The 27,640-nt window shown below is 54.0% G+C and overlaps 1 long non-coding RNA gene across 1 annotated transcript; it reads left to right on the top strand.

The window, feature by feature from the left end:
* The first annotated feature begins 8,633 nt into the window (after positions 1 to 8,633).
* On the top strand, positions 8,634 to 12,825 carry LOC144366610 (uncharacterized). The gene is made up of 2 exons (XR_013425688.1): positions 8,634 to 8,823; positions 11,131 to 12,825. It is a non-coding gene; the product is annotated as an uncharacterized LOC144366610 (long non-coding RNA).
* Positions 12,826 to 27,640: the final 14,815 nt, after the last annotated feature.

The raw sequence follows: 27,640 nt of genomic DNA, 5'->3' as shown, positions 1-27,640 counted from the left end.
ACTTTGTTTTGACAGCCCTGGCAGATTAACACGGCCACTCTGCAGTCTGGCATCTCGGACAAGCACCCCGGCCAGCCTGCCATCTCCGAGCAGGTCCATACTGAGGATGGCTGCGTGGGCCCCGAAGGACGAGGAGAGGTGGCTGGAGTTGAGGACAGCGGGGACGGCAGCCAAGAGTGCCACCTGGCGTCTCCAGGGCCCCAGGCAGCCACAGGTGGGTGGGAACCCTAGAACAGGCCTGGATGTCCTGAGCTGGCACCACTGTCCCTGCACTGGCTGGGGACACTGGGAAGGGATGGTCGGAGCCGGGCTCTCCTGGGACACCTCAGACCCCCAGCTGGGAGGGCAGGAAGGCACGCTTTGCCCAGCCCTCTGTGTGCGAGCTGGACCGGGCAGGGGGAGGCGGGAAGCCAGTGGTGTGGGAGGGCCCAGCCAACCCGGTCCAGGCCCCCAGGCCCAGGGTGCTCTGCTCATTTCCTCTGGAGGAGGAGCCATGAATAAGACCATTTCCAAGGACCGTGACCCTTCTCTGGTCACAGGAATGTGTTTCCTTGTCATGATGATGTTCAGTTTGAACAACGAAGATAATCAGTCGTGACTCTTCCTGTGGGTTTACCCAGTGAGACTCAAGGTCACTTCCGCCTTGTACCCACCAGGAGATAAGTAGAGACCCCCTTTGTGGATGTGGACACCGAGGCCCAGGGAGATTGACCAAGTTACCCACAGCTTCAGGGCCAGAGAGGGGGCAGCAGGGCTCCGTACCCTCAGTGGGCAGTTCAGGGTGGGGGCCTGGCTCGGGGACTTGTGAGGTGCTGCTTCCCATGGCTTAGCTCAGATGCCTACCAACCACCCCAGTCGATTCCTCTGCAATCCTGCCCTCTCTCGAGCCCCAGGCCATGGGTGCCATCTTATGCCATGGCTCAGACGCAGAGGTGGGGGCCCCGGGGTTGAGGAAAGAGGCCGAGAGGGCGCCCAAGTTCTCCAGCTCTGAGAACCAAGGCTCTCGACCAGCACCCCAGGTCCACGGGTCTCCCACAGCCTGGCTGCCCCATCTCCCCTCCCCTGGCGCCCTCCGCCTAGCCCTCAGGGCCCTTCCCTGGGACAGGGAGCTCTGCCCAAGGGGATGCAGGACTAGTTCCCCCAAAGTGCCAACCGAGGCCCAGCGTGTTATCTTGGGCTGCACACTCGGCCACAGGGCAGCCCTTGTCCAGCCAGCCCTGGGGATCAGCCCCACCCCGAGAGAGAGCTGGGCGCAAGGCCAATGGCGTCTCTGTGGTTGGACCCCGACTCTCTGAGTCACCTCCTCTCCCATGGAGAAGCCCTCTCTCCAGCCCTCCCCCCCCTGTGGCTTGTCATTTCTCGGGGTTTGTCTGTCTTCTACACTGAATGACACAAGCCAGGACTGTTTGGGTTCCAAGTGGCAGAAACCCAACTCCCCTGGCTTTGGCCCAAAGGAGCATTTATTGGCTCCAGGCTGAGAAGCTGGAGGGGGCTGGCCCCCCCCCCCCCGGCTCAGCCTCCGCTCTGGAGCTGGCCTCCACAGGGTAAGATCCCAGCTAGCCAGCTCAAGCTCCCCTCTGACCCGGGATGCTTTCCACCTGTCACCAGGGGGTAGCATCAGGACCGCCAAGCCCTGGTCACATGAGCAGAGGGGGAGGGATGATTTCCCCAAGGAAAAAATGGGAATTCTGTCACAGAGGATCAAGCGGAGGTATAGTGGACAGAAGCCCAAGACAAGCTATCCAGGGCCTTTGTCCACTCCCTGGTCCTTCATGTGTGACCTTGGAAAAGTCACTTCCCTTCCTGAGCCCCATGTCCCCATCTGTGAGGTAGCAGATGCCTAATGGGATGATGTTTCAGAGGATCTGCCACAAACTCAGCTCCTCCTGCAAGAGCCCCGGTCGCCAGGCTACTGCTGCCCGCCCCGTGGGCACAGTGCTCCTTGGTTCCCAAGGACCCCCTATGACGCCAGCAGCTGTTTTAATTAAAGCTGCCCTTCTCAAGGCAGCTCTGTTGTCTCCTTTCCCTTGGGCCTCTCTGGAGCCAGGAGCTCCAGGCAGGACCCCCAGAGGCCGCGACAGGGGTAACCACTGTAACCCTGCAGCGCCAGGAGTCGCGGTGTCCCGGGCAGTGCCGTGAGAGACTGATGCGCTCACAGATGCGCCCCCAGGTCCTGTGCACCATGTGGCTGCCGAGGCCCAGGTGGAGGTTGGCGGCTTCCCTGCTCCCTGTGGAGCCCAGGCTGCCCTGCTCTGAACTCAACCCAGGGCTCAGACCAGTGATGGCTCCTATAAAAATCAAACGGGCCATCTTCCAGGAAGCTGCGGGGAGGGGGGAAGACACTGTGTGCGAAGTCGACCCGGGGCCTGGGATGAGCAGCGCTCCATACATGGAGATCCACAGCCCTGGGAGGGGCCTCCCGGGGGGCAAGAGCCCCGCCAGGCCCTGAGTGTCAGAGGAACCCGTGATTCAGACGGTGGCCAGCCCAGAGTGGCCAGGCCGTGTGGAAACCAAGGGCCAGCTGCCAGACGCCCCACCCTGGCTCTTAGGAGAGGCCTGGGGTCCATGGGGCCACATGCTCGGTCCACTGTCCAATGACAGGAAGACCTGGGGAACAGTCCCAATCCCCTAGCTCCAGCCCCCAGCAGGGTTATGTCGGCTGCAGGGCCAACTGCTGAGATACAAGGCCATGACCACGGCGTCCAGCAGAACTGACCTTCCCTCTGAGCCTTGGGTCCCCATCGACGGAGGGGGATGGCTCCTACCTGCCTTGCAAGGTACACATGGCCAGAGTCAGCCCTGACAGGTAGCACCACATGTCCCACGCAGCGAGGGAGAGACAGAGGCCCAGGACCACCAGTCTCTCCCCAGAGTCACACAGCTGGTCAGCGACAGATAGAGATTTAGAGTCCCCGTCCCTCTGATTCCACAGCAGGGCTCTCCACCTCCCCCGGCGAACACTGGGACCTTGCTCCCTGCCAGGTGCTGCCCTGCCCACTGTGGTCATCCTCCTCTGTCCTGCTGTGTGTTGGCCTCAGAGGCCTTGACCCTGGGGGTTCCCTGCGTGTCTTGCAAAACTTGGGGATTGAAAGGCACTTGTGAGGTCCAAGCAGACGCACTTGATAAAGGGCCAGGGGGCAGGCAGGGCCTCAGCCCCACAGACAGACAGCATCAGGCCTTCATCCAGCACCAGGGGACAAAAGGTCCTCTCCCGCCCACAGAGGCTGGGCGGCACTCAGGGAGAAGACAGTTCTCAGTGCACAGCAGGCAATCGGTGTCTGTTCCAGACACAGGATCAGACGGGGACATTGTCATCCCAGGCTGTACCCTTGCACATGCACGCGTGTGCACACACACACACACACACATACACACACACACACACACACACGCATGCACACACCCACGTACACACACACTCCTAGCTTACCTTGCTCAGGTGGGGGGCCTTCAGCCGCTAGCTGGCAAGGTCTGAGAGTGGAGGCACAGGGGACAAAGAATATGACAAAGAGAGCAGAGAAAGGCTGGGTCACCTGCCCCGACACAGTGCGTGCGGCCCCGCCTCTGGTGGGAAAGGGACTGGGCACGGAGTGCTGTGAGGGACAACCAGATGGCCCTGAGTCTGGCAAAGGCCCAGGTTTGCAGGCTGCCTTGGTTTCTCCTGAGTGCTCAGCTCTTGGGATGCCAAGGCAACAGGCCCTGTTCACGTTCCCAGCCACCTGCTGCCTCCCACCTGTGGTTCGGGGCAGCCTGGCTTCCTCTGAATGGGACATCCCATCTCAGCGTGGCTTGAGGTAACAGGCTTCCTGGGCCCCAGGGGAGGGATTAGCTGGCCAGTATCCAGCTTAACCCTCAGATCCCACGGTGTCACCACAGACCTGGGTCAATCCCCACCTGCACCCCTTCCTCCTGGTGACCCTGGGCAGCTCACTTTCTTCAGCTGAGCCCCCTTGTCCCTATTTGCAGAGCAGGAACCATGGAAATGGTGTCTCAGAAGCTTGGACCTCTGTCTGCCCTCCCTTCCCTCCAGACCTGCTCTGCCCACGCCTTCCCCTGCTCAGTGAGCGGCACCTGCTCTCTGCCAGCTGCTTGGGTCAGACCCTTGAGGCCATCCTGGGCTCTTTGCTCCCCCTGTGCGGGTTCCTTTTGGCCCTGCCTTCAAAACGCATCCAGGGTCCAGCAGCTTTTCACCATCTTTTCATATCGTGACTTGGTCCTGTGGCCCCCTGGTCTTTCTGGGGGGTTGTTGAACTGACAAAAGCCTCTGGTCAGTCTCTCCTCTCCCTCCTGAGACCACCTGTAGCTCATTCCCTGCAGAATTGCTGGAGGGGTTCGTATGAGTATCCTGTTGCTGCTGTAACAAATCACCTTATTGCTTAAAACGACACCAACCCATTTCTCCTCCAGTTCTGCAGACCACAAGACCTGCATCCGTTCTGCTGAACGTGAAGTCAAGGTGACCACATGCAGGACCAGGCCCTTCCAGAGACTACAGGGAGAACCTGTCTCTGTCTTTTCTAGGTCCTGCTTTGCTTGGCATTCATCGCCCCAGCCTTGCTTCTGGCCTCAGGTCCCTCTCCTCTCTGTGCCTGGCTCTCTTTGCCTCCCTCTTGCCGGGACCCTGTGAGTGCCCCAGTGGCCACCTGGAAGATCTAGAACACCCTCCTCCTCTCAAGAACAATCTTCAGAATTCCTTGAGCCATAAAACACCACATACTGCCGGGTCTGGAGACTCGGTGTGGGCATCTTGGGGACCATTTCCCAGCCCACCACTGAATCTTTTAAAAAGCTAAACCAGAGCCTGTCTTTCCAGAGCTCACCCCACATCCTGGAAGCTCTCAGAGTAAAAGCTGCATCTTTACAGCCGCCCGGGAGGCCTCTGCAATGTGAAGCCCACGCCTCTGTTTCAGATCCCACCTGCTTCCCCTCCCGGGCGGGTCCTGCTAGCTGCCTTGCTGCGCCTCATACAAGCCTCATGTTCTCCCACCTCAGGGCCTTTGCATGGCTCTTCCTCTGCCATAATGCTCTTCTCCCAGATTCCCTGCTCCCTCTGCCCCTCACATCACATCAGTCCATCCTCAGGAGATGGCCATAGAGAGGACTCCCTGGATGTCCCTGTGTAAAAGACCGTCCCCACCACACATTCGTCCCTGACGTCCCTCCCTTGCCCTCGCTTGGCTCTCCCCTCTCCCCAGCAGAGGTACTTCTTGGTTTCTGGCTTTGCTCTCTGCTCCCTGAGGCAACAGAGAACACAGGGCTTCCAGAGCAGGAACTGTGGCCATGGCCGACCCTGGCACACAGCGGGATGCTAGGAAATACCCGTGGGCCTGCGTCCCTCCCAGCCAGTCCCCGGAGCTCCTGTGAAATGATGGTGCTCAGCCACCGTGTGATCTCTCGGTCCCCCAGGTCCTCCAGCACTCTGGCAGAGGAGGAGGGTCCTGGTGGGGCTGCACCCTGCCTGCCACCAGCCGCTGTGTGGAGCTGAGGGTCCCCACGGGGGAGGACAGGCCTGTCATGAGCTCACACTCGGAGCCCTTGGCCCGGCTCGGGGTGTTCTCTGGTCACCCTGCTGTACTGTGAGTCCCCTGTGGGCCAGTCTGTACCCGATGCCGGCTTCCCCGGCAGGTGAGGTCCACTCCCTCCTGAACGTCCACCAAGAAGCGGGATGGGCAACGGTGGGTGCTCAGAACTAGAAACTGCGGGGAGCAGGGCACCTGTGGCCCACGGAGCTGGCTCTCCAGGTCTAGGGCGCCCTGTGGGTGCCAAGGAGGAAGGGCAGGGAGGCGTGGGCAGCCCGAGGAGGCGGGAGATGGGGCCCGGCTCGGCCTTCTCAGGCAGGGCCAGAAGAGCCAGGTCCTCTGCAAGCTTCTCCGGGGAGGTCAGAGCCCACCCAGCCCTGGGCCTCAGGACCAGTGTCCTCAAGAGCAGGGTGGCCTGGGGGCACAGGTGACCAGGGGGCTCTGTGGCCGGGGTCCCCTGCGGTAGCCTGGAGGAGATGTGAAGGGTGAGCGTCTGGGGGGGCCGTCCTCTCTCCAGGGCAGCACCCGGAGCCCTGCCTTCTCGGTGGGTGCTGTCACCCTGCCAGGCCCCCAGTGGGCCACGGACAGTTCCAAGGCTATGGAATAGGCTCCATCTGCCTGCTCCTGGTGCTCAGCGAGCCCCACTGATATAGCTTCTCAGTCCCAGCCCTATCCCCACATGATTGGTCTGGATCAGTGTGACAAAGGAGAGGCTTCAAGGTCCCAGCTGACTTGGGAGCCATGGAAGGTCGTGGGTAAAGTCCATAAAGATATGATAAGCGAAAGAATGATTGACAGACGCACAAAGAGAAAACAAAGAGAAAAGCACCATGTACCCAACCCCAGTGGTAGCTATTCTCCTTGGTGTATTCATCTCCATGACTTAGACCTTCCAACATCTGACTTCACAAGTTGGTGCCTCCAACTCAAGGCTCCGCCAGTGACCATATCTCCCTGTTCGCAAGCCGTAATGATCACACCGCCTCCTGTTTCGCCTATCCCGGCTAGTGTTCCCCATCATGCCAGCTGTCCTCTGTGGCAGGTATGGTACCCATGTCACAGATGATAGAGCTGGACCAGAGAGGTAGAGCCGCATTTCTCAGACACGCAGTGGGCGGGGCAAAGGCAGGGCCTGGGCCCAGGTCCTTCCAGCTCCTAAGCTGTTCTGGTAGCATTGTACTCAGGACCCGCTGAGAGCTTCCTGTGCCCCTCCCTCAGGAGCAGGAGCCCTGGTCCCGGGACTCTGTGTGTCCTGAGCCGTCTACATGGGACTCAGGCAAGCACTTGTTCATGGCAGGGCGGGGGGGGCAGTTTGCCCTTTGCCCCTGGAGCCCGAACCCCATCGCAGCTGTATTGGAAGTAACTGGGGTCCAGTGAGGTCAAGGGTGGGGTCCTGACCCAAGAGAATTAGTATTCATACACCAAGAGACACCAGGGGACTTGCTCTCTCGCTGGACACTCACAGACAAGAGACCCCTGAGGGCACAGGGAGAAGGTGGCCGTCTCCAGGGCAGGAAGAGCGCCTCACCCGAGCCCAAGCCTGTGGGGCCCTGAGCCGTGGTGGGGAAACACGTGTTGGTGGTTTAATCCCTGAGCTCCTGGAGATGGGCCCTGCTGGCCGAATACAGGGGACACGGCGCTCAGCAGTCCTGGGCAGGTGCTCAGAGCTGATTGGGGCTCCTTTTTAAAAGAGAGGACTCTGAATGTACCCAAAGTGCCTCCTTCTCTCCCCAGCATCCAGGCCGGGGCTGGCCATCCTGCTCTGGGCTGGAACCTCAGCTCCTGGCCAGGTGTGTGGCTGTCCCCCTTCCTGCCTCCCAGAGGCCCCCAGGTCAGCCCTGGCGTGCGCTGGGGCAGCTGCTGGCCTGTGGGCCCGAGAGGCCGTTCCTACCTTGCAGCCGCTGGCCGCTGGGGACCTTCAGCTCACTCCTCAGGGACAGGGTCTCGAAACTTCCAGGTAGCCTCCGGGGGCAGGTTCTCTGGGGACCTGCTCTCTGCATGCTGGCCCTGGAGCCACAGGGTGCAGTGCAGGCTCAGAGCTGGCCCAGCCCTCGCGACCACCCAGTCTGCTGCCTGGCGGGTGAGTGAGGAAACCCAAGAGGTAACCAGAGTGGCTGACAATGCTCAGGGGACAGACCCGCCCACGGCCACCTGGCCCACGGCCACCTGGCCCACGGAGCCCAGCTGCCACGCTGGCCATCCCGCCCCAAAGCACAGGCGGCTGGCAGGACCGAGGCCGCTCCGACTGTGGGAGGCGGAGGAGCAGGGAGCGGGTCCCACCCAGGCAGTCACCAGCCACACGGGTCCCCAGAGGGCACCTCACCCAGCTGCGGGGAGCATGGTCTACGGGGAGCATGGTCTGCACTGGTCCCAGCCCGGGGACAGCACCCTGAACCCCATAGGGCGCCTCTGCAGCAGCAAGGAGAGATGGCTGGAGATGAGGGGTGGCAAAGGGACACGCTGAAGGAGAGCATCACAGCTTAGGTGGGGTCGGATGGTGGAAGCCAGGTCCTCAGGGATCGATGTTGAGATGTGGAGCCCAGTGACAGGGACCACAGGGACTCCACACTATGGGAGGGTCAAGGCATAAGTTGGCTTCTGGCAGAAGTCCTGAGGACCAGCCCAGCCCTCCAAGGCTCCTGCTTCCTTCCTTGCTGTGTGATCATTCTTGCTCATGCTCCTGCCATTGTGATGCCTCTGAAACTGTGAGCCAAAATAAACCTTCTCTCTTTTAACTTGACCTTCTCAGGTATTTTGTTACAGTCATGGAAAGCTGATAAACACACCACCATGATAATCACAACTAGCATTCAGTGCTTGTTTACTGCCTGCCAGGTTCTTGACCAAGAGGGTTACAGGATCCCCACATCAAATCTGCACAACCTCCTTGGGAAGGGACGGTTCGTATTAATCAGAATAGGCAAGGTTAAGCTGCCATAACAAATAACTCCCACACACAATTTCAATGACTTAAGTTAATAGAGCTTTTTTTCTTCTTCTCACAACACATTTGTTACTAAGAGGGCTTCACTGAGAGACCCAGATCAAAGCCCCATCTTTGTACAAATTTGCCAAGATACTGAAAAGGTTTAGAATCAAGGGATTAAATGTACCAACCTGAAAGTGACACATGTCCCTTCTGCTCACAGCCCATCACTCACAGCTAATCCCGTGTCCCCACCCCCTCACAGGAAGGCCAGCAAGTGCAATCCCAACATGTAGGAAGAGAGATGGCTGAGAGACCACCACCAGACACCCCAGCAGTGTCCCTGTCCTACAGAGAAGAAAGTCAAGGTCACAGCTGGTGAGTAGCAGAGCGAGGACCAAACCATGAGGGTGCCCTCCCTCTGTCACCTGCACAAAGCCTCAGGTACACAGGGCCCCTGGAGAGGAACGCAGTGGCCTCATGGTTTATATCGAGTGTCCTGTTGGGGACTCAGTGAACTCATTTAGCCCTGGTGCAGGGGTCAGCAGATCCTCCCACGGAGCAGCAGAGGAGCAGAAGTCCAAAGCAAGGTGGCCGCTTGGTCAAGGCCAGGTGGATTTTCAAGGTCCTCCAGCCCCTCGTCCTCCCTGCCAGCACAGGACACGGGGAAGCTTCCTCCACTCCCCTTTTCTCCTCAAGGGAGAAGACTAAAAAGGGCACCGCTGGTGCTTCACACCCCCGAGGAGCAGGGAGGAGGCCAAGCCGGGCACAGACCAAGGTCGAAGGCCTCCACTGGCCAGGAAGTACCGTGGCCCCCACCCCCCTCCCAGCAGCTCCCCCAAATTCCCAGCCGGCGGGGGCCACAGTGGAACTATGTGGCCACTGTCTAGACGAGAAATCAGAGGCTCAGAATGCACAGAACTGACACCGAGATCTCGTGTCAGAGGGGCTGGATCAGAGGGGCTGAAAGATCAGCCCAAGGGAACCCAGCTCATAAGGGCTGGGATTGGGCTGGGGCCCCGTTCGGGTTGCTTGGACCCCGGGTGACTGCGTGACAGAGGTGATTGCCCAGGACCAAGGGACAGCCCTGCCCCTCCAGAGCTGTGCAAGGCAGCCACGTGGCAAGGAGTTAACCTTTCGCTTTGAGGTTCTCACCTGCAAAGTGAAGCTGAGCCCGGCCTCAGGGCCGCCCAGGGTTTGTTAGTACCCTGAAGCACCAAGGCTGGTGCCCCAGCAACGTCCCATGAAGGTCATGCTCGCTGCCATTGTGATCACCACATTCTCAGTTGGAAAAGAAAAACCATTCCAAAGATCAAACGAATAAGGTTTATAAGCTGGCAGTGAAGGCAGATGAGGCCAGAAGCAATGGGACATAGAAAAGATCAAGAGGAGACAATTCTGAACAAAGGCAGAAGGATTGCAAAAGAGGTCAGATGGCCACCGATCTCCCCAAGCCCTTGCCCCCGTTAAGTGAATAAGTTTTATTTTTCAGTTGACAGATGAAAGTTGCAGCATGATACCCAGATAGGCACATGCCCTGTTCTCCCAGTCTCTTAATGCACAGGGAAGTGTGAATGGGTATCAGTACATTCAGGCTGCTGTAACAAAATGTCAAAACCCAGGTGGCTTATGAACAACAAAAATTGATTTCTCACAATTCTGGAGTTTGGGAAGTTCAAAAGCAGTGTGCTGGCAGATTCAGTGTCTGGTGAAGTCTGCTCTTAGCTCACAGATGGCCTCTTTTCTCACACCCTCTCAGGGAAGAAGGGGGGAGGCATCTCCAGGGGCCTACATCGGGGGCAGATAGGCTGTGTTCACAGACTGCAGGACTCCTCGCAGTTGAGAGATCAGTTTGAGTTGAACTCATACATAGATTCACGCATATCAACTGAAATCCAACCGCCTTGTCTTAAATAGAAAACAAGAAATTAAGATTTATGCAAAAAGAATTAAAATAGCCTAAAGGATTTTGGGAAAGAACAAAATTGGAGAACTCGTGTGCACTAATTTAAGGATGTCTCACAAAGCAACAGTAATTGAGATGGTATGACCCTGGCTAGAGAGTAGTCCACAGGTCAGCAGCACAGAACAGAGTCCAGAGGTAGACTCCCAGGTACAGGCCAATTGATTTTTGACAGAGGTCAAAATGACCAAGGTCATTCCAATTGGAACAATTGGACACGGAAGTGCAGCCTATGAGGCCTTAGCCCTGTCCTCCCTATATAAACCCACTCAGGAAGCTGTGCACAGACCTGACTGTGTAAACTCTGAAACCAGAGGAGGAGGAGGAAACACAGGCAGACTGTTTTGTACTCTGGGTTAGGCAAAGGCTTCTTAGGACTCAGAAAGCACAAGGCATAAAAGAAAAAAAATTGACAAACTGGACTTCATTGAATTTCAAAACTCAGCTCTTCAAAAGACATTACTAATACAATGAAAAGACCAGTCACAGACTGGAGGACATATTTTCAAAGCACAGATTTGATGACAGACTGATATCCCAAATCTCTCACCATGCAATAATGAGCATATAAATAACCCAGGTTTTTGGTTAACAGGTAGAAGTGTTGAGCACATCCTTCTGCCTTCCGAGTCAGAGATGGAACTAGACTCCCCCCTTCTGTTGGCAGAAGGTTGTACCCGCTGCAAGCCTCGCCGAGCTCCTTCTGGGTTCTTTTCTTGCAGATTTGAAGAATAAAACCCACACACAGTTATGGAGGGCAGGAGTAAACAGATGGGGTCTATTGTAGTGAGGAAAGAGAACCCCAGTGACGCAGAAAGAGATCGCGCAGCAGGACACGGCTTTGCGTGCCAGCCGAGGGATGTGCGGAATTTGGGGTGTGATCATCGGTCAGAGTCTGTGTTAAACAGGTACTGAAAAGGCACCAGGGATCGGCTGGGCCCTGAGCCCCTAAGTTTGGATCTTTCGGTCACTTCCATCAGGGTTCACCCTCACCCCTCATTTCCCCGCGGCTCTGGGTCAAAGGAGTTGGCTGGCGTGTCCCCGGGATGGCCTCGTGGGGTGTCGGCTGGACACGCCCTTCCCTGGGGCCATTGCCTGACTGCCGACCAGTTACTCTCTACTCTTATTCACTTTCACAAAGAAGGGTTGTCAATAAGGACCTGGCAAAATGCTCAGCATCATTGATCACCACGTCACCACCGCACATGAGAGCCACACAGGTGAATACTGTGCGCCCATCAGAATGATGACAGATGTCTGCTAACGCCGATGGTACCACGCGTCCGTGGAGGTGTGGGCCCACAGGGGCCCCACTGCTGGCACAGCGATGGAGAGGGGTTGACCGTGTCTTGCTAGTCAGACAGACAAGCACCCACAGACCCCAGGGAGCGGAAGTGTGTCTGCACAAACACCCCCCCCACCACCCCACCCCCCCACCCCCGCTGGCCAGACCGGAAACAGCCAGATGTCCCCAACCTGAGATCATCCATACCACGGAGCCATAACAGAAACAGCTATTAATCCTCCGACAATGTGGGTGAATCTCAAAAGCCTTTCGCAAGTGAGAGAAGCCAGACACAAAAGGCTACATTCAGTGAGTCCATTTATTTGACATTCTGAGAAGCCAGCGCTGGGTGACAGAAACCACTTCAGCTAGCACAGGGTGTGGGGGGACGTGGGGGGACGTGGGGGGAGCGGTGCCTACAAGGCAGAGAGGATCTATTCATGGGGATGAAAATGTTCCATCTCTCGGTGGCAATGACGGTTACACAACGGTGTGTGTCTCATGACGATGCATCAAAAGTGTGAGTTTTACAGGTCCATTGTGCTTCATGGAACCTGAACTTCAAAAAAGAAAGGAAAGAGAGGAGGAGGGAGAGAGGGAGGAGAAGCAATGGCGATAAGTGACGTCACCACACAACACATTCATTTGATAACAAAATCACTGAGCCTTGCCATTCTGACAACAAGATGGACAGGGTCCTTCTCCCACCCAGTCATGTCCCCCATAGACGCAGTGGCCTGTGGGTTGGGTCTCGGCCAGTGTGCACAGCCTGGTGGTGGGGTGGGAGGGGTGAAGTCCCTCTAATGGGTCTGCTTTCTGGCAGCCACCAAGAGCTGTCTGGAGGTAGTCACTGCCTGCCTGAAGCTACTCCAGAAAGGACAAGGCAGGACTGGACCGTGGGTGCAGATGTGCGGATGACCCAGGAGCACAGTCACAGTGGCCAACAGCTGTCCAAGGACCCCCAGCATCCCATCAGCCCATGCCTCCGGGCGTCACGCTGCTGGGACATCTTAGCGCTTTGCTCCCGCTCTGCATCAATGGGTGTGGGGTCAGCTGTCCTTCGGTGCAGAATGCCCTGGCACAGCACCCCCCTACCTCCCCACCCCCATTTATAAATCGAAGTTCGACACTCGTTGCTCTCTTGGAAATGTGTGTCTTCTACTTCCTGCAAACCTGCCCGGGGGCATGCAGGGGGCAGCCCATCATCTCCGTCTCTATGTCCCTCTGTCACAAGTGCACGCAGAGCCATGCCCCTAGACCATCTAGGTTTGCTGGGCAAGGCCCAATGACACAGCCCACCCACGAGCTTCTCAGGACACGTCCCCAGCATTCAATGAGGGAAGGTTATATGGGGTCCCAGAGCCATTTTATGATTCGGGTATTGTCACCCTTCACAACACACCTGCATACTGGTCACATAGTGTTGTCAAGAATAGAGAACAATGAACGTCTTCCGTTTTAAAATAGACATACTTGTTTGTTCTTCCACTCACCAATGCAAACTCAGGCAGGGCCACTAGAAAATGAGAACTCGAAGTTCCTGTCCAAAGAGAAGGGAGGAGGCCTGGGAGGGCCCTGGACGTTCCCTCTCCGCCCCTCGTTGGTCTCTGCACGTCTTCTATGCTGCTCTAGGTCCGCTCCTTGACAGGGTCTGCTGAGGGAGCCCTGCTCCTCACCCGTCGGCTGGGCTATGCTGGGATAAGTGCAAACGCCCGGGCACCTGATGCGAAGCCAGATCACTGAAATCACAGCACCCCTCTACGGGAGCTCACCCAGGGGGAGCCCCAAGTGGCCACAGAGACAGGTGCAGGCAAGGGTTGGGGGAGGAGACACAGCCCCAGGCAGAGCCCGAAGCAGGCGCCTCCACAGGGACAGGGACACCAGCAGAGAGAGTGAAAAACAGATGTCGGGACCTCGAGTGGCCACAGGGGACCTAGCACAGCGACGGGGACCTCACATTCATTTGGATGTAAGGATGGTGGTTTCCCCTTCATACCAGTCACTGGACTGACACCCCTGCCCTGGCTTGGGTGGGGCCTGGGGAGGCCCCCAGTCGCCCCTCTTCCCCCACCTGCTGACCACCTCATGGAGGGTCTGCAACTTCCCAGCTGAGCTGTGCTGGGGACCTGGAGCAGGGCTGTGGGAAGGCCTAGAGCTTGTGGGGACGTGGCCTCCGGCTGGCCACTCACCAGATACACCACTGTCCTTATCTCTGGGTGGGCACCAGGCCCTGCTTTGAAATGCCCCCGAGTGTGCCTGCCTGCTGGGTGAGGGCAGAGGAAGCCGGGGCAGGGGTGGTGAGAGACGGGCCAGTGTGGAGGAGGGGGTGTCTAAGGACCGTCTCAGGGGGGCCAGGAGGGCAGACTGAGTGTGAGCTGAGGCTCCAAGTCCCCAGCGCATGCTCCCTTGCCCTGGCAGACTTCACTTACAAAACACAGTAAAGACAGGAAATCATTAAGAAGTTGGAGATGATGGTGGTGATGGTGCTTGTGGTGACCAAGGCCGGAGTTCTTTTTCCTGAGAACAGGAACAAGCCAGCCCTGAAGGAGTCCACCCAGGGAGGAATCAGACACAAGTCACCCATTTACTCATGAATCTGGGCAATAAGGTGCTGTGTTAGGGAACAAAGGAGAGACCACAAGACAAGGTGTCCCTACTCTCCAGCACAGAAACAAAGGGTCCCAGGGGCAGTAGCTGCAAGCCAGCCTCGGGGATCTGGGAAAGGCAGCACTCAGGCTGAGCCCCCAGGAGGTGGCCCAGGGCAGAGATGGTGCGAGAAGCCTAAGGCAGAAGGTGGGTGTGTCAAAGCACTGCCCATGGGAGGTTCTGGGAGAACTCTCATCACTCACAGTGACAGACACCGCACTATCCCACAGAGAAATCCAAGCCACAGTCTTGCTGTACCCTCAACCTCCTAGTTAATGTAGTGACATGGAGACAGTTGCCCAATGACCCACCTGGGACACACTGTGTCCTCGAGTCTGTGGTGGGCAGCTATCTGTGAAGGGACAAGCCGTCCCTGATCCTCCCCAGTTGCATTGATTACAGTACTTGGTCTCCTGGACAACGGCTCTGCCAGCCCATTCAGTCAGGAACATGCAGGCCACCAGGTGCCCGAGGGACTCCCGGGGTGCTGCCCTCACCCCTGCCTCCCAGCCCCAGGCTCCCCACCCTGGGCACTAGCCAGGGTCCGCTCTTCTCCAGCCCCACAGCCCTCAGCCTGCTCCGTCCACCTAGGGAGGCCACACAGACAGGAACCATCGGGTCACTGAAAAGGAGTCTCCTGTGACCATCTTTACAGCTCTAAAGCCATCATGTGACAGACTGTGGCTTGTTGAGGACACCTGAGTTCTTCTTGTAAGTCGCTATACTGTCTTGGTTTTTTTGGCCACTTGGCTCTGATGTGGTGCTGAAAAATGCAGCGGGCCTTCGCGCTCTGTAGTTTGTCCGACAATTTGCACACGGGAGCAGAATAAGGTTAATGCATGTAAACCAGAAAAGAGAACTTCCGCCCCATCCTCTAAGTCCAGAAGGGAAGTCTCCGCCCAGAATTCCTCTTCAAACCCCAGAACTCACTCTGATTGGTCAGGCGTGGGTCACATGCCCTTCTCTGAGCCAATCACCGCGGCCAGGGGAAGTCTGTAGGACCTGTGGGTAGGAAGCAGAAGGAGCCTGGGGAGCTCCTGTTTCTTAAGAGGAAACTAAGGGTGGGCGGGACACCCAGAGCACCCCCAAAGTTCCACACTACTCTTCTGGAGTGCCCTATTGATCCTCACTTCCACCCCTTATGGTTGTGCAGGGTAGAACACCTTTCTGGATTGGGACAGACCTAGATTCTAACACTGGCTTCATTGCGGTGAGGCTGGGGCGCATCCCCTTGGGCCCCAGGGCCTCTGTAAAAACACAGGGAGAGGTGCACAGCGAGCCCAGGACTGGGCACCCCTGGGTGTCTGGGGAGCAATCAGAGCACCCTAGACACTGGCTCCCCATAGGCATCTTGCACCCCCACCAACACACAGGCTTTGAAAATGCTGACTCCCTTTTGGGGAAGGCACTTTTCTCTCTCATGGGTGCATGCAGAGCAGATTGGGCCCTTCTGAGCTGCCCATGAGCGAGGAACCACAGGTTCCAGGCCATGCCCAGCCCTGAGCCACTCTGTGTTAGAAGCAGCAGCTTGCCATGCCTGCTCCACTCCAAGGGCGGAGGTGCGAGGACTCCACACCTGGTTTGTACAGGTAAACAGCGCCCTCTGCTTGAGGTCCATAAAAGGATGCACACCCTGAGGGTGGGCACAGCAGCAGCACCCTGACCTCTTCACCTGGTCACTCATCACAAGTGTTGCCCAGGAAAATCATGAGGAACCCCTGAAATTCTGTCAGTAGGCTTAAGTAGTGTGTCTCCTGCCCCCAACGACTCCACAGGGCACAGTCCAAGCTGGCACCTCAGGATGACACTGACACTGACGTCCTTGGGACCTTGGCCTGGAGTAATTGCTGCACTCTGACAGCTCTGTGCCCTCTTTAGCTGGTTCCTGGACTTAGCTGACCACCTGCCAGGATGCTTTGTACCCCTATTTCCTCCCTGCTCTTAGTTCAGCCTCCTGAACCCTGTGGCCACATTAACCCTTTCTTAGCCTTTCTGTCACCTGCATATGTCACTGTGCAAAGTGTGGTGTATGACTCAAGTGTTAGGGGTATTAGAAATTAAGATTGGAATAAAAGAGCCTGAGTTTGCCCAGCTTCTGACTCCCAGGTAACCCACACGGTTCAGTGAACCGTCACTGGTGACAGTGGTGTAGCCTGTGAGTTGACTGTCATTTCATAAACTCTGCTGTGGTGAAAGACACAGAGCATGTTGTGGGTGTTCGTGGTAGCTTACTCGTGACAGGCACATCCTCTTCCACCCATTCCTCCTCACCCCACCAAGTGGCTGCCTCCGCTGTGCACCCTGAACATCCACTCTCACATGGAGTCTGAGAGGAATGAGTTCGAATCCACTTAATCCCTTTTGGATGTAGTTTGCCTCCTTTGTGAAATGAGCAGATCAGTGTGCACCTGGCCAGGCTGAAGTGACCGAGGTGATTCAGACACAGCACCTGGCAGGTGGGGTGCAGTGGGACTGCCATGTGCACACCATCGTCTTCCAATGCTCTCTCTAATGACTGCCTCTTACCCAGAGCCTCCGTGGACCAGCCTGCCACACTGCCCTTCTTTCACTGTTGACCGTGACCCACTTGCAGCACCCAGCACCTGGGCAGAGCTTGGTATCCAAGAGGCTTGTCTGAAGGAATCGAGAGGTTGGGACAGCGTGCCTTCTGATTCCGAGGTCACTGCACTTCCTAATTCGCGTTCCCCCAAATCTGTTTTGCGTTCTGCCCCTTCATCAATTCTGAATTTCCAACCTCAATTCTCTGAGCCCAGATATCTCCTCTTCAAAGTCCCCTTTCTTTTCCAAAATCAGTATCTGTGGCTTCTCATCAAAAATCCAGACTCGAAAACCATTCATTTGGGGTTTACAAATAAAAACAGCCAATATTTATTGAGACTTTTCTGAGTGTCTGGCACAATGCCCCATCATATCCACTCTCTTGTTTTTTCCTCACATCCATCAAGTGGAATAGAAGTTGCTAGAACCATTTTTTTGCATGCCATAGTGGAGGGTGTGGCAGAGTTAAGTCATTGGATCCCACAACTAGGAACCAGTGGAACCAGGGTTTGAACTGAAGCCGTCCAATGGGGAAGCTCTGGCTTGAACCTACCGCAATTGGTTGCCTGGTGACACATTAGACATGCACCGTGATCCCAGGCTGCACTCGACCTTCAGAGACAGACTCCCACACCGCTGTGCAACATGAACCTATGCTGAAACCGTTCACACTGGGAACCTGCTGGTGAGGGACCACGGCATAAAAGATGGGGTCCTTCTAAAGCCTAGAAACCAAGTTCCTCCCAAGCCAAGAATAGCTCCCTACATTCCAGTTACACTGCCTGAAATTCCCACCGCTCCGTCCCCCTGTTAGGGTATTCTATCCCCAGAAGTCCCTGGAGGACATGTCACTTGATAAAAGGTATAATGGATGTTGGCTTTTGCTTGTTAAAAAAAAATCCCCTGAGAGCTTCTCTTGGTATCAGGTCTGACCCTGCTCCCTAGAGGGTGGGCAAGCGGCCTGATCTTGACCAATCATCGCATTCGAGCCCCCTGGCCACTGATTGGGCCACAGGAGGACACGTGATCCCAGACACACCAATCAGAGCTCTTCTCTGGGATTTTCTTGCAGGGTTTCCTGAAGAAGCTCTCCTTGGTCCCTGGGACCTGGAGCTGCAAGGTGGTGGGTCCACAGAAGGCAGAGCTAGAGAGATGAGCAAAGAGATGAGCAGAGGGTGGCACCCGAGGCCCCGCCAGCACCATCCTTGGCCTTTCCTCTGATTGGCTGTGAGGAGTGAACAATCTCTCTTTGGATTCGTCCCATTTGAGTTTGTTTTCTGTCCCTTGTAAATAGTCTTAGGTGGGCCCCGTATTGCAGGGTCATTAATGGATAAGGAGCAGACCCCTGAGGTGACAGGACACTAGACAGATAGGTTTGGACGTGGAAGGAGAGGGCAGGCCAGGCATGGGCTTGAGCAGCGGATAGAGGTGCCCATCTTGGCCTGTTTCCTGCTCCTCCAGAACACCACAGCCCGGTTGCTAGACACAGAGAAGGAATTTACTCCTCAGGGCTCGGGAGGCTGGGAAGTCCAATATCAAGGTGCTGGTGTCTGGTGAAGGCCTTCTTGATGTGTCTGATGTGGCAGTGGGCATCATGTGACCAGGGCCCAGTGAACCCAGGATCCTCCCTTCCTGTCCTGCCATCATGGGGCCGCACCTCAAGACCCCGCCCCCAACCCTCTCACCTCCCCCAGACTCCACCTCCAAGTACTACCACCATTTGAACTTGGGGATTAAGTTTCTAACTCGTGAACTTTGGGGAGTCACACAGCAATGACCCACAGGAGAGGGGAGGGGACAGTAAGGGACAGAGGATCAACCTCTCCCACATGCTTTTGTCTGTGAAAGTCTTGAAGCCAAACAGCAAGAAGAGGCTCCCTTGGTCGTGAGCAGGTCGGTACCTGCAGGCTAGTCGCTGCCATCCTGTCTTTCCTTTTGCACGTGAAACAGGCATTGGTTGCAGGCTCCTTCTCTTGGAGCGCATGCCCTAGAGTCAAGTCACCTGGGTCCTGCTTCTGGCTCAGCTGCATGGCCTGGACCCTGCCTCTTGCCCTGCTCAGGACTCATCTCTAGGATGACATGAGATAGCACATGGGGTGCAGGACATCCCAGTAGACTCTTAGTATGTAGTAGCTATTTGGAGAGAAGGGCTTCTCTGGAACACTGTCCCAGATACCCAGAACTGGGGGAGAAGAGCAGCAAGAGGCACAGGCAGAGCTGGGTGGAGCTGTGATGGCTGAGCCCTGCACTGTGGAGTCAGAAGACGCCTTCACTCTATCAGGCTATTGGTTTTTCTGGGTTCCAGAGCGCCAGGGACCTCACTGAGTGGGAAGAGACTGCCCCTGCCAGGCTAGTCAGTTTAGAGAAGGTGCAGTTGGCCTCTCACATACAAACCAAGCCAGCCAGCGCTCACAGGCTACATTTCCTGTACGGAACTCTCAGGTGGGGTGTCTGCATCGCCCCCAACCCAGGAATCGGCCTCTTGCACAATGGAGCCCGCTGAAATCTCACACTGGCCAACCCTGCACCTGCTCACCGGCCTCACCACCTCCTCCGCAGAACTACACTCAAGGCCCCAAGCACAGGCCTCTGCTGGCCCCTTCCGCTTCCTTCCTGGTCCCATGCACCCCACATGGCCCCGCAAGGCATGTTGGGCTTCCTATTCTGGGGTCCGTGAGGAGAACCGCTGTCTTCGTGAAGTCTGTCTCTATGTCTGTGCGTCTTCCCAGCCCTGGTTAGAACAAATCCCACGCATGTTTCAAAGCATAAGGCCCAGGTTCACATCCTGCCTGCCTTACTGATGGCCTGCTGTGGGACCTCAGTTCACCATTTCCTCCCTTGGAGCCCCTATTGCTACATCAAGGAAATAGTCATCAGCATGAGAGTAGCTGTAACGTTTCATGTGGCTATTGGGAGGACTCATGGGAACTCCAAACCAAGACACCTCACACTCCAGACCTAAACCTTTCTGCCCCTGTGAGCTGTCACTCCTGATCCATGGCTGTAAAGTTACCCCCAGTTACAGTTACCCACATCCAACCATGTTATTATGGCTGGCATTCATAGTGCCCCCCCAAAGGCTCCTGTGTTGAAGGCTTGGTCCGCAGTACAGCCGTGCTCAGAGATGGGGCTTTGGGAAGTAATCAGACCATGACCTCCGCAGTGGGTTAACCCCTTGGTGCACGGACCAGCAGTCATAACTGAATGGACCATTGGGAGGTGGTGAGATCTGCAGGAGGTGAGTCCTGGTTGGAGGAAATGGGGCTCTAGGGGCACACCTTGGAGGGGTCTGTCTAACCTGGGCCTCTCCCCTCCTTTCTCTCTACTTCCTGGCAACCATGAGGTGAGGACTTCCGCTCTGCCACGAGGTTCAGAAATAATGGAACCAGCTGAGTATGGAGAGAAACCTCTAAAACTATGAACCAAAATAAATCTTTCCTCCTGTATATAATTTCTCAGTATTTTGTCACAGCAACAAAAAGCAGTCTAACACTCAAGGTCCAAAATTAGTGTTATAGTTTAGATCTGGAATGCACCCCAAAAACTCATGTGTTGAAGACCTGGTTCCCAGTGCAGAGTCCAGAGGTGGGGCTTTTGGGAAGAGGGGCTCCGAGAGCTGAATGGACTATGGAGAGGTGACACAGACTAGGCAGGTGGGCATGGCTGGAGGAAGTAGGTCACTGGAGGTCCCCAGTCCCTTTCTCTCTGCTTTTCCTGGCTGTCATGAGCTGAGCAACTTCCCTCTGCCACACCCTTCTGCCATGACATCCAGCCTCATCTCAGACCCAGGTGACCAATAGAACCAGCTGACCATGGACTGAAACCTTTAAAATGGTGAGCTCCAATGAATCTTTCCTCCCCTAGGCTGCTCTTGTTATGTATGTGGGTCACTGTGATTTGAAGTTGACTAACACAATTATTAAATGGGAAATTCCAGAAATAAACTTCTTAGGTTTTAAATTGTGAGCTATTCTGAGTAGTGTGGTAACATCCCATGTCATCTCACCTGGGAGGGGAGTCATTCCTCTGTCCAGTGTATCCAAGCTGTATGTGCTGCTCACCTGTTGGTCACTTGATATCACTCATTAGCCCTAGAAGATAAGGCTTGCCAACTCTCACCGTAATGTCATGGAACACAGGGTGGACACAACCACAGCCTCTAAGCAACCTGCACTCTTGCACACGGTGACAGGAAGCATGGAGTCTGTCACACACAGCCTAAGCTGGCCATCTATACTAACAAGAAAGTGTCTGAGTTACAGAAAATTGTGAGGGCTGGAGTGCATCCACCAGAGACAGCGGCTCTCGTGGTGTCTGGGAACTGCAGTTCACAACAACTCCTTGATTTTTACTTACACCCCTTTTCCCACTTTTTTAAGCCTCTTCTTGAAAACCCTCGCTGGCCCCGAGGAGCGGGACGGACTTTGGATGACCGTCTTCTGTCTCCTTGATCGATAGCTCTTCATATCAAATCCTCTTCCTCGCCTCAACACCTGGTCTCCTGACTTGGTTGGTCTGACGTGTGGTGAGCAGAGGAACTCGGGTCCAGTGACGATCTTGGTCATCAGGGCCACTGCCCTGGTGTCAGCCTGTGTTTAAGTCATGTGTTTAACTTATGTAGTGACCTATGTCATTCAACTCACCACACAGGCACCCGTCATCCCACAGCACCGTAGGAAGGGCGAGCACCCAAAGGAGATGGTTTGGGAGAGGCAGACAGTGCACCCACGGGTTCTGGCTGTGTGCATTGTCATAATCATCCTGTTTTATTATCAGTCACTAGTGTTACTCTCACTGTGCCTAATTTATACACAAGTATACTCCGCCCAGGGCTCGGTGCTCCGCTCCAACACCCACCCAGGTCCTGGAACAGGTGCTTTGTGGGTGAGGGGACGGCTATTTCGTGGGGCTTCACTGTGAACACACAGTTGACCAACTAGAGCATAAAGAGCCACAGGTGACTTCGGGCCAAGGCCATGGGTAGAGATTGCCCCAGTCGGAACACATCCTGGTCCCTTAAAAGCCAGGGAGCAGAGCAGCCCTAGAGAAAGGGACACCAAGGTGCACAGCCAGCTGGACAGGGAGACCCACTGGATGTGCAGGCAGCAGCCCCAAAGCGGGGACCCCAGGGTTGCCCAAGTCCCCCTGGTCTGCCCTGGCCTGGCCGAGATGTACACAAAGAAAGAAGAGCTCAAGGGCAGAAAGGTGGAAATCCAGGCTCCCGAAGTTCCCATCAAGCCCCAGGAGTCAACCACCAAAGAGAAACTCGGACACTGAGCCCTGAGCTCTGCTGGGCATCTCCACTGGGGCTAGAAAAGCTGCTTTTGCAGGTTAAAGCCCCCAGAAACGTCCACTGTGGGGAGGGGTGGAGATAGCAGCTCATGCCCTGGTGGAGGGTCTACAAATCCACAGGCCTGTTCAAGCAGCAACCGGCACTGAGCATCCGGAGTCCTAAAAGGACGTGTTGTTCTTAGGCCAACAGTTCCAGTCTCCGAATTTATCTTAAGGATTAACTCAGACAAGTGCACTAAGATGTATATACAAGGGTATTTATCACAGTATTGTTTATAACAGCAAAATACTGCAAGTGATCCAAATATCCATCATTAAGGGTTGTCTAAATAAAGTGTTACGTCCCTACTATGGAATGCGTGCAGGCTTCTAGAAAGGATGTCACAAATCTACATTTGTTGACAGTGGAAAGATGCCCGTGGTGTGTTGTCAAGTGGAAGAAGAGCAACGGGATACAAAGCAGTACATGCAGCAGAAACGTGTGTCTGTTGGTCACACACATCTCTAAGCCCACGGGCAAGTAGGCAGAGAGGAGATGGAGGGATGGCACCAAAATGTAGACCGTGGTTGTCTCTGGAACTGGGATTTGGGGAGTTTGCTTTGTTGATACTCTTGATGTCCTGAAACAAGATGTAGACCATTTTATGCAGTGGAAATCTTATGGCAGCATTTCTCTGACTTGGCCCTGGAAAACTTTTCATTGAGCTTGAAGACTCTTTATTGTGAGGGACAGGCCTGTGCACAGTGGGAAATTTAGCTACTTCCCTATTTGACCCCCAAATGTCATTAGCACACCTTCCCTCCCTTACCCCCACTGTACATCAAAAGTGTCTCCAGACCTTGCCAAGGGGGGCCCGGGGTCATGACCACTCCTGGTTGAGGACCAATGACAGAGGGCAGAACAAGCTAGACAGCCAGGCTACTCCCAGGAGAAGAGCTGGCCAGTAAGCTCAGGTGGCACTGCAGGTGGTGACGGGAACAACCCAAGGGTTTCAAGGGAAGGATAGCTGCTGGAGGGCAAGAAGAGACTATTATCCCTCCAGACTTCTCTTATCCTGAGCCAGACTGGATGTACTGTGGGAAAGCGTGGTGAGGCCAAAACAAGATGGCGGGCGTGGGTGAGCACCAGGCACTGGAAGGGTCAGCAGAAACTCAGGGTGGTGGGAGGAGCTGGCAACAACAGGAGGCCCTGGATTCACCCAGCCTGCGAGCTTGAGGTTTTCATCCTGCCAAGTTGGTTCTGCCTACACAGAGCCTGACCAGCTCTCGGTCGCACTGCCCACAGTTATCACGGTGGCCAGTCTCCATCCAGAATAGGGCAGTCTGGAGTTTGTCAGGGCCTTGTGCCCACAATTGGCCTCTGAAAAATAAAAACTACTGACATTTCCTAGGATTACAATTGCACAACACGGGAGAGAGCAAAGGAGGGAAGGAAGGCGGGCGGGAGAAGGTCGCCACGCATCACCTTCACCAGCAAGGATCCCCGCCAGTAAGATGCTTCTAGCAACTTCCACTCTTGCCACAGGGAGCATCAGGAAGCCGTCTGCAGATGGTCTAAGTAGAAGTACTCACTTGAGCAAACTCCCCTACCTGCTGTGGCCAAATCACACACCAGAGAGAGGTCTTGGGGCACTGGCCTGAAGCTGTTTTGGGGAAGTCCTATTTCTGCTGAGACCCTGCTCTGATCCGATCAAAGTACAGAAATAGCCTCAGCTCCCCATCCCACTGCTCCTGCATCTCCAATGTGAGTGGGGCTCCTTGGCATGCCCTCGAGGGGGAGTTGGCCTAAACACCTCAATTCCATGATCCCAGACTGGGAATAAGGGTCATGTGATATGAAATACGGTCACCCCAGCCCAAATGGCCCCAGAAGGTCTCCAGGACTGGCACAGGGGGGCCAGATGGTCCAGATCAGGGAGGTGAGGAGGACCTACTTCTCTCTCCCTGGGTGCACCCATCACCCTGCTCTGAGACCTCCTCTGCCTTGGGCAGGGAGAGGCAAGGAGGCCTCAGCTTGCAGCCAGTGGTCTAGGCTATTTGCCCGGGTGTGGGCAGCTGTAGTCCATTCACTCCCATTGGGTGAGTACACCGCGGTCTATCCAACGACTCTCGATGGGTGGGTGGGTGATTTCAGATTGCAACGTCCGAGATGACGGTGCTACCAACACCTGTGGTTCTTCAAGTCTATTTTGTGGGAATTTAATGGGGGCAATACCAGTTTTCTCTTGGTCAGCATTTCTTTTTTCCATTTTTTTTTTCTTTTCAACCATCCTATATTCTTGTTTGAGATGTGACCCTTGCATGTAGCACATGGTTTGGATTTGTATTTTTACCCTAGTCTGACACTTTAATAGCCTTTTGAGAGAATTATTTAATCCATTTATGTTTAATGTAATCATTGATGATTTTTAAAATTTTGTCTCTGATTAAACTGTTTTTCTTTTATGTATTGACTTTTTAAATTTTTATTTATTTTTTTAAAGATATTTTAGTTGTAGATGGACACAGTATCTTTATTTTATTTATTTTTATGTGGTGCTGAGTATGAAACCCAGTGCCTCACATAGGCAAAGCAAGTGCTCTTCCACTGAGCTATATAGCCCTAGCCCATGTATTGACTTTCTAGAATTACTTTTTTCTTTTCAAATTGGAAGTCATGTGTGTGTGTGTGTGTGTGTGTGTGTGTGTGTGTGTGTGTGCGCGCGCGCGCGCAGAGCCATCTGTGGGCTGTGTGTGGACTATATCAGCATGGCAGCCTTGTGAACAGGAGTGTCTTGGAACTTCCAGGGGAAAATTTCCTCTGGCCAAGACCACCCAGACACCTTGTGAGCTTTCTTCAAGCTCTGCCTGGTCCCACATAGCAACAGAGATGGGGTGAGCTGCTGCAGCCACACAGCCTCTTAGACACGAGTGTGACCTTCCCAGATGCCAATCCACCTGCTGACTGCACGACACATGAAGCAAGATCCCACCCCAGAAACCTTATCCCTGCCTTTGATGTACCCCCTTAAATAAACCACGGGAGCCATTTTCTAATTGTCCAGCTCCAGGTCCTATGTGGACTGGACCTATCAAGCACCCTACTTTAAAACTATAATTCTGATTCTTTTCCTTTTGTTTTTCACTAATATATTTCTGATTTATTTTCTCTGGTGGCTTACACCCTCCCGGGCAGGAAGAAGGATCCCCTAGTGAGGCGCTGGCTGCCTCCCTGTATGTGTGCATTTTTTTTTGAGATGAGGTCTTACTGTTGCTCAGGCTGACCTCCACCACTGCCCCTGCCTCCCTGGTAGCGAGGACTCCAGGCATGGATCACTGCACCCCAGCTGTCGTGTACCTCTCAGTGCTGACCCATACACCTGACTTGTTAAAGTCTAATTGATGAGTGTTTTTCTCTTTCTCACCACTAGTAGAAAGGCTTCAGGACGTGTTAATACAATGCGTATTAACTTTGGACTTTTATATCACAGCTGCTGTGTATTTAGTTCTACCTATGTTTAAGGTTTTGTAGTTCACTCTTTGCACTGTTTTATAGGGTTGGTGTCCATTTAGAATTGCCACTCTCTTTGCTCTTCATTCTGACCTTGTCTTTTCTTTTGCTAGTGCTGAGATTATGTCGTTTAACTAGCTTGATGGAGTTGTAATTTACCTATCACACAATTCATCAACTTGCAGTACACAATTCGATGGATTTTAAGTGTGCAAACATCACCCCAGCCAGTTCTCATTTTTCTGATGTTGGAAAGAAACCCATAGCCATTAGCCTTATAGTCCCCACCCCCACTACTACCCTTAAACAAGCCAAGCACACTTCCTGCAGGCTCCTGTAGGCACTCCCTCTCTGCACCAGCCCGTGAGTGGAATCTGCATGGTGTGACAACTTCAAACTTTATCCCTGTTGTAGTACTTGTCCCAATTTTTTTTCCTTAAAAAAAATAAAACAGACTTAATTTTTTAGAGAAGTGTTGGGTTCATACCAAAGTGAAACAGGAAGTGTACAGCTTCCTATTCTCTGGTCCCCCAGGTGCAAAACTCGCCCATGTCCGCCAATGTGGTATAATTTTACATTTTATTTCAACCATCCTAAAATCTCCTCTGTGTTCTAGTGATCCAACCACTCTCTAGTTATCTGACAGCCCTGGTGGTCACTAATCTTGCTCTCCCTGTAGCTGTGCCTTTTCCATAATGTCATGTAGTTGGGCTTCCTTCCTAGATAGGACTCCCTCACTTAGGAATATGCATTTGTGTTTCCTCCACGTCTTTTCATGGCTTGATAGTTCAACTATTTTTTAGTGCTGAATAATATTCCACTGTCTTTATGTACAGCAGTTTAAATATCCACCCACCCCACCAAAGGATGTCTTGGTTGCTTCCTAGCCTTGGCAATTATAAATAAAACTGCACCAAATATTTGTGTGCAGGTTTGGGGGCAGACATAAGTTTTAAATTCATTTGGTAAATCCCAAAGGCACGGATTGTTGAATTACATGAGTACACTAAGAAATTGTGACGCTGTCTTCTAAGTGTGGCTGTAACAACCAGCAATGAGCAGGAGTTCCTGTTCTCGACATCTTGCCAACGTCTGGTATCGTTGGTATTTTGCATTTTGGCCATTCTGACAGTTGTAGATTGGTGTCTCATCGATATCCTTTTAATTTGTGTCTTTCTGCATTTGCTGTATATCTTCTTTGATGAGGTGTTTGTTCAGGTCTTTTGCTCATTTTTAAATGGTTTGTGTTTTTTTCCAGATTTTTTTCCTGCATGTATTATGGTCGTGTGATTTTTTTATCTCTAATCAATTGAGGCAATGCATCATATTAATTGATTTGCAAATGAGAACCTGCCTTGTGTATCTAGGACAATTTTATTCCATTGAGGTTGATAATCTTCTTATACTTCATTGGATTTAAATTGCTAATATCTTGTTGAGGAGTTTTGCATTGGTGTTCCTGAGAGGTTTGGTCTGCAATTTCCTTTTTTCTTCCCTTGTTCTGATCTGGTTTTAGTATTAAGGTAATGCTGGCCTTGTAGGGTAAGTTATGGAATTAGGAAGCTTCCCTTTATTTCTCTCTTCTGGAAGAGATTAATAGAGAATTAGTTTAATCCCATCCTTAAATGTTTGGCAGAATTGACCAGTGAACCCATCTGGAACTGATGCTTTTTGTTTTTGCAAGATTATTAATCATTGATTCAATTTCTTTAGCAGATATAGGCCTATACACCTTCTTCTCAGGTGGGTTTGGAAGGCTGTGTCTTTAAAGGAATTGGTTCGTTAACCCAGGTTATAGAGTGTGTGGGCGTGGCTTTTCACAACATCCTTAGCATCCTCTAGTGTGCCCAGGGTCGGTAGTGACCAGTGATGTCCCCACTTTCATTCCTGATATCAGTGATTCATTCTCTCCCCCTGCCTCTCTCTCTGCCTGGTTAGAGGCCTATCAGTTGTATTGATC

Source organism: Ictidomys tridecemlineatus, chromosome 1 (genome assembly GCF_052094955.1).
Source record: "Ictidomys tridecemlineatus isolate mIctTri1 chromosome 1, mIctTri1.hap1, whole genome shotgun sequence".
NCBI classification, from domain to species: domain Eukaryota; kingdom Metazoa; phylum Chordata; class Mammalia; order Rodentia; family Sciuridae; genus Ictidomys; species Ictidomys tridecemlineatus.
The sequence above is the reverse complement of the archived record's forward strand: the minus strand, read 5'-3'. Positions and strand labels throughout refer to the sequence as shown.